The 6,996-nt window shown below is 46.3% G+C and overlaps 1 long non-coding RNA gene across 1 annotated transcript; it reads left to right on the top strand.

Annotated features, from left to right (window-relative positions):
* Positions 1-2,064: 2,064 nt before the first annotated feature.
* LOC120671332 lies at positions 2,065-5,046 on the top strand. The gene is made up of 3 exons (XR_005673594.1): positions 2,065-3,240; positions 3,855-3,915; positions 4,761-5,046. It is a non-coding gene; the product is annotated as an uncharacterized LOC120671332 (long non-coding RNA).
* The last annotated feature ends 1,950 nt before the right edge of the window (positions 5,047-6,996 follow it).

Here is a 6,996-nt window from a genome sequence, read left to right on the forward strand (position 1 = left end):
CAGTATCAGAATGGAAGCAACCAACCTCAGCCTCGGAGATCAGGAATTTCTTGGGATTAGCCGGCTATTACCGAAGATTCATCGAAGGTTTCTCTAAGATAGCCCGGCCTCTGACCGAGATGCTCCAGAAGGACACGAAGTTTGTCTGGTCTGAAGCTTGAGAGAGAAGTTTTCAAGAGTTGAAGAGAAGACTAACTTCTACCCCAGTGCTAGTATTGCCAGATAATCAGAAGAGCTTTGTCGTGTATTGCGACGCATCCCGACAAGGATTGGGTTGTGTACTTATGCAAAAAGGAAGAGTTGTAGCTTATGCCTCAAGACAGTTGAGAACACATGAGCAGAACTACCCCACCCATGACTTGGAGTTAGCAGTAGTTGTGCATGCCCTCAAGATTTGGAGACATTATCTGATCGGGAACAAGTGTGAAATCTACACGGATCACAAGAGCCTGAAGTATATTTTCACCCAGTCAGACCTCAACCTTAGACAGAGAAGATGGTTGGAGTTGATCAAAGACTATGATTTGGAAATTCATTACCACCCTGGAAAGGCTAATGTGGTGGCTGATGCGCTCAGTCGTAAAGTGTATGGCCATCACTTAGTTACACAAGCCCTAGAGCTGAGTGAAGAAATGAGGAAGTTGAACCTAAGGGTTGTACACCGCTCTTGCAACTACAACCTTAGTGTCCATCCCGTCCTGGATGACCAGATCAAGGAAGCTCAGATGGAGGATAGAAGATTGGTATGGATTAAAGGTCGCAACAGTGAAGGCAAAGCCCTAGATTTCAGAATAGATAAGGATGGAGTCTTGCGGTTCAAGAAGAGATTATGTGTGCCTACGCAAGGTCATTTCCGTAGGACCATCATGGATGAAGCCCATAACTCAGCTTATTCCATTCACCCCGGCACCATGAAAATGTACCTAGACCTTAAGGAGAAGTATTGGTGGAATGGTATGAAGGGCGATATCGCTCGATTCGTCGCTCATTGTGATGTGTGCAAAAGGGTCAAGGCAGAGCATCAGAAGTCCAGTGGATTACTCCAGCCATTGCTGATCCCAGTATGGAAGTGGGATGAAGTTAGTATGGATTTTATCACCGGTCTACCAAGAACCCAGAGCGGTCATGACTCAGTTTGGGTAATTGTTGATCGACTCACTAAAGTGGCACACTTCATCCCAGTGCGTACCACTTATGGAGGTGATAAATTAGCCAAGTTATATATTGAGCGTATTGTGAAGTTGCATGGAGTACCTAAGAGGATTGTGTCAGATAGAGGCACCCAATTTACTTCGAGATTTTGGAGTAGGTTACATGAAGCACTTGGTACAAAGTTGGACTTCAGTTCAGCCTATCATCCTCAGACTGATGGCCAGACTGAAAGTGTTAATCAGATCCTTGAAGACATGCTAAGAGCCTGTGTTATTACTTATGGCAAAAATTGGGAAGACAGTTTGCCATATGTGGGGTTCTCTTACAACAACAACTACCAGTCAAGTTTGAAGATGTCGCTGTTCGAAGCCCTATACGGGAGGAAGTGTCGCACACCTCTCATGTGGACTGAAGTTGGCGACCGCATCATTGAGGGCCCAGATTTTATTAAAGAAGCAGAAGACAAGATAGCAGAAATCATAGAGAATCTAAAGGCAGCTCAATCCAGCCAGAAAAGTTATGCCGATAAAAGAAGACGTACTCTCAGCTTTGAAGTTGGAGATTATGTGTACCTTAAAGTTTCCCCAATTCGCGGCACGCGCAGATTCCAGGTGCGCGGGAAGTTGGCCCCACATTACATTGGACCTTTTCCGATAATCAAGAAAGTGGGAGCAGTAGCCTACAAGCTTCAGTTGCCAGCAGACATATCAGATGTACACGATGTGTTTCACGTGTCCCAGCTCAGGAAGTGCCTGCGAGTCCTGGAGGAACAAGTGGGTCCAGAAACAATAGACCTACAGGACGATCTCAGATATCAGGAAATGCCAGTGAAAATCTTGGACACTGTGACTAGAAGGACCCGAAACTCAGAAGTCAGAATTTGCCGAGTTCAGTGGAGCAGACATTTTGAAGCAGAAGCAACTTGGGAGAGAGAAGACGCACTGCGAGCCGAGTTCCCTAGTCTATTTAGTAATTTAGACGAATCTCAGGGACGAGATTAAGCCTAATTGGGGTAGGTTTGTAACATCCCAATTTTCATCAACAAAATAAAATTTAAGTATACTTCTCGATTATATAGTTAACTTGATCAACGTTAACAAACAATCTTCATTACAAGACCTGTGTCTCTACTCTATACGAAGGACTTTGCTAGGACTAATATAATTCACACAACCAACTTAATCATTGCCCTCCTTTATTTACTGAACAACCTCCTAATCTCACCAAGATCATTTGTGCTACCCCAATTGAAAACACTTTACAGCAACCCATTCCTTTCAATGGCCAGCCACGTGCTTCTATCCTTGCACAAAACGTCAATCTTCTCCCCTCACGCAAAAGCCTACCTTTTCCTTCCCTGTCCAGGAGCAACACAGATGCACGCCCTCACCTTCCAGTAGCACGAAACGCCATGACAGTACCTGCAACAAAGCTCACCAGTCCCTTTCCATGGAAGCCTCGCGACCTCGCCGTACATCGCAATAACTCACAGTCAACCGATAGCAGCACCTACTCTCCTTTACTCACGCCCGGCGCCGGGAACCGACCTCCATTCCTGCCAGCAACATGCGTGTAGGAGCTTGCAAGTTGTCCGCCACCGCCTTCTCAGCTTATGATGCACCATCGACACATCTCGTCGTGCAAGTGGACCTTGCCCCAAGGAGACGCCGTGCTGCCGGACTCGAACACGTCGCTGCCGAACTTGAGAGGACGCCACGAGCAGAGAGAGAGAGAGAGCAGCAGCTCGACGACGCCCTCGTGTACGTCCGACCAGCCAGGCCGCCCTCCGCAATCCACGCCTGAGCCGTGCCCCACTGCAGGTCGAATCGTCCTGCCCGCCTTGGAACTCTGCGACGTCGCTGTGCCATCGTCGCCGCGAACAGTTCGCCGGCCGAGATTTTTCTCGCCACGAACCACCTTTGGCCGCCTGTAAATTGAGCCGGGTGCTGCACCATGACACCTCACACCATCCGCAGCTCGTCGCTGTGCACACCCGCCACAGACCAAGCCATTCTTCTTCCTCTAGCCGAAGAACAAAGCACCGTCGATCTCCTTCCGCAGCTCGTCCCCAGCTCGATTGAGCCGCAGGTGAGCGTGCCCCCGACGCTAATCGCCTTCCTCTAGACTCGATTGAGCTCTTCTCCCACCTCCAGTAGCTTTCCCCGAGCTCCAGCAGCCATGGTCGCCGCACTGGTCGCAGCTGCCATTCGCCATAGCGTCCACACGAATCACTGCTCAAGAAAGTCTTCCCATGGCCTAAGGATTATTTCCCCTCACTCTCCAGCCCCCTCTCCCCCTCTCCTGTGTGGACTTCGAGCTCCTGAGCCTATCCATGGCGAGCAGAGGCGAGAGGAACGAACTCTCCCGTCTGTTGACTATAGCACTATGGAAACCCCACCGCAAGTCCAAGAGCCAAAGGCCACTAATCCACTTCTACCACCTAATCATGGGCCATTAAAAAAAATTGCAATCAGCTCACGTAACCACCAGACCAGTAGCTGTCAGTCCATTTATTTTCATAATTATCTATCCAGCCACCTTATAAAGTCAATATCTCAGCCATTTTAACTCCGTTTAATGTAATTCTTTTTCCTAAATTCATCTAAAATCAAACTCTATTTAACACAACAATATTTGTGCGATGTATTAATGTATGTTTGCTTTGTTTGTATGATTGTTTGCGCACGACTCTGTCGAAATAGAATCGATTCCGGAGGAGAGTCCGGAGGAACCAGGAGACCAGGAAGACGCCGCCGTCGACGGGTACGTAAGAGAAGGCAAATCTCATTGATCCCTTACTTTGACCATAATTGATCCTAAGTAAGGTTAAATATAAAACAAAAATTGCTAGACTTAGGGATTGCATGAGATGAAGCACTGGGAGACTGAGAGAAACCATTTACTGAAGACATGTTGCATATTAATTTACTGCCAGACTTGCATATGATAATTGATGAAACTGGGATGGGAATGAGACCAGGGCAGTATGGAATGTGCTGGTGCATGCGCTACCGTGGTGGTAGACTTGCGACCGAGCTCTGTCGTGGTGACATCTCGGGTTTGGTTGCTTATGGTTGTTGGCTGCCCTGATGAGCCTTAAGGACCGAGTGTTGTGGTGCCATCTCACCTAACCTACCTTCAGTACGACCACATGGGCTTGTATGGGTAAGTCTTAGTCTAATCCCACTGGCTAACCTGGTAGTCGTCCGAGGTGGATATGTTTTGGGGTGAGACCTGGATTGGTCCAGACCCGGGGGTTTGTGGGCGACTAGTCAGTGTTGAGCCACGGCTGGGTGTCGGCTATGACGAAGCCGTCTCTAGACGGTGAAGTGCGTGTGGGTAAAGCGTACAACCTCTGCAGAGTGTACAATCCATTCGAATGGTCAGTGTCGTCGGTTTGGACAGGTTACGGTGTGGACATCTCAACTAGTTGAGCCACCTAGCTTATGAGATGGATGACTGTTTGGGTTATCTTTAATACTACATTTGTTATATATTCTAGTTGATTAATGGACCTTTGAATATTAATCTGTAACTCCCTCCCCATAAGGGTGAGGTGGGACTTGCTGAGTACTTTCGTACTCAACCCTTGTTGATTATTTTTTCAGAGGATCCTGACTTTGTGTCTGAAGATTACGAGTAGAACGTGTCCGCACCCAAGCTGATCGAGTGGAGCCATGATGGACGAAGAGCTAGTCTTGCATGTCGTTATGCTAATCGTTATCCTATGGTTATTTGCGGTAGCTTGGTGTTGTCACTTTACTCATCGTGTACGTGTTGAATAAAGCTTTGTATGACTTTGGACTCCACTTGATGTAACATGTATTGTACTGGGGACTTGCTTGGATTATTAATACATGGTTTAGCCTCGATCTTTGGTTCGGGGCGCTTCAATCAACCAGAAAGATGTTCAGACTACTTGAAGTACTCGAAGACGCCCCGTCAAGTACTCGACGCCTGCAGAACTCGGCTACGAAGAGCTCGGGGGCTTGTCAGACCCGGGGCAGCGGGACTGCTCACAGGCGTAGAATATTCTAGAGTAAGGGATAGCTCATGAATGTACCTTAACTCTCTTGTAAACAACCCGAATAGGCGTAGAACTAGCTGCAGTACAAAGGATATTACCCGATCGTGATGTAGTAGGACTCCAACTGTACTCGGCTAGGACTTTTCATGTAACCTTGTTCCCCCGGATATATAAGGGCGGATAGGGACCCCCCCTCGAGACACATCTACATCAAAGGCAATACAAACCACCACACAGGACGTAGGGTATTACGCAACTCGCGGCCCAAACCTGTCTAAATCTTTATGTTCCTTGCACCATCGAGTTCCAGAGCCGTCGATCCCTACCTACAAACCCTACTGCTAAGGGTATCCCTGAGCAAGCTTGGCGGTAAACACCGACACTAAAAGTAGGAATAATGACCCTCTTTGGATCATGTGTTATTTAGTAACACTCCTCAAATAATCCCCCAAATAACACTTGAGAGCCAAACATATGTGTTATTTATGTGTTATTTGACACTAACACACCCCAAAACTCTAATCCCTCCAAGAGGTGATTATTGTGTTACTTCTGGTGGGCCCCACTAAAAAAGAGAGAGCATTGGTTCTTTAAGTACCATTAAATGTTAAATAACACTAGGATCCAAACTAGTAAGTGTTATTTCTTTGGAGGGTTATTTGGAGGAATTAAAAACTAACACTAACACTAACAATAATAATAAGATCCAAACATGGCCAATGTCGATACTCGGCCGATTAAAAAGTTATTATGGTTATGCACCTAATTTAATTAAGTGTTGTCTGGAGAGTTGGACTTCTGTAGATAAGAAGAGTCGCTCTGCAATAGTATAATTAAGAGATGTTTGGAGAGTTGAACTTTTAGGCCAGTCTCAGTGCAAGTTTCATTGCACGGTTTCTAAAAATAGAGAACTAGGTAATTATGCTAGGTGGGTTTCATGAGTACGAAACTCTATTCTCATCCCATAAAACTCCCTCTCCTCTCTCCTCGTAAGGGCAGTAATAGCTAGGATGATTTGCTATCCAATCAGAAGAAGAGAGAAAGAAGCGCTAGCTACGAAACAAGCAGCTAGCTCGCACACTGCCCAAAAATTTTCCTGCACCTGACTCTGTGGTCCCCTTTGTTTCCTTCCATGCAGCCAGTATTTTTATTTTCTCTATTCTTCTTGGCGCTAGCGATTTCACTCCTTCCGTTGGGGACGCTTAGTAATCATGTCAAGTCATAAAAAATGTTGATGTGGCAATATAAAATTTAATACATGAAATTCTCTACGAAACTCCCGCTGAGATTGAGATAAGAAGTATCACTTCGTAGATCCATGGGTCTCGACAAACATAAACACCAATCAGCGCACCTTTTTTTGTCCCCTTCTGTTTTATGCTCCAAGCTGAGATCTTTGCTACATATAATAAGTAGCTTGCATTCTAACATAGCATTCCCGGGAATGAAGAACTTCTTTCCGAACTTCATCATTGCAGAGTCCCAAGAAAATGGTTCCGAACTTTCCGATCACGCCGAGCAAGACATTTTGTAGGAAGGGGAATTTGTATGGGTAAGCTTTCAAAAAAAAAACAATTTGTATGGGTGGCCGTGATCGTTCACTTTGGAGTTCTACCGCAGGCGCCCGCCTAGGAAACCGGGAGAGGAGCCCCTCACGCGTATCTTTGGGCAGAATACCCGAAACCCAAAATCTATACCCGAAAAACCTGAGTCCGATCAAAAAAATCTGAGTTCGAAAAATCCAAACTTTAAATCGGTTCCAACCCACGGTACCCGAAATTATTACGAGTAATTCGGGTATTAGACTACGGTACCCA

Source organism: Panicum virgatum, chromosome 4N, assembly GCF_016808335.1.
Source record: "Panicum virgatum strain AP13 chromosome 4N, P.virgatum_v5, whole genome shotgun sequence".
NCBI lineage: Eukaryota > Viridiplantae > Streptophyta > Magnoliopsida > Poales > Poaceae > Panicum > Panicum virgatum.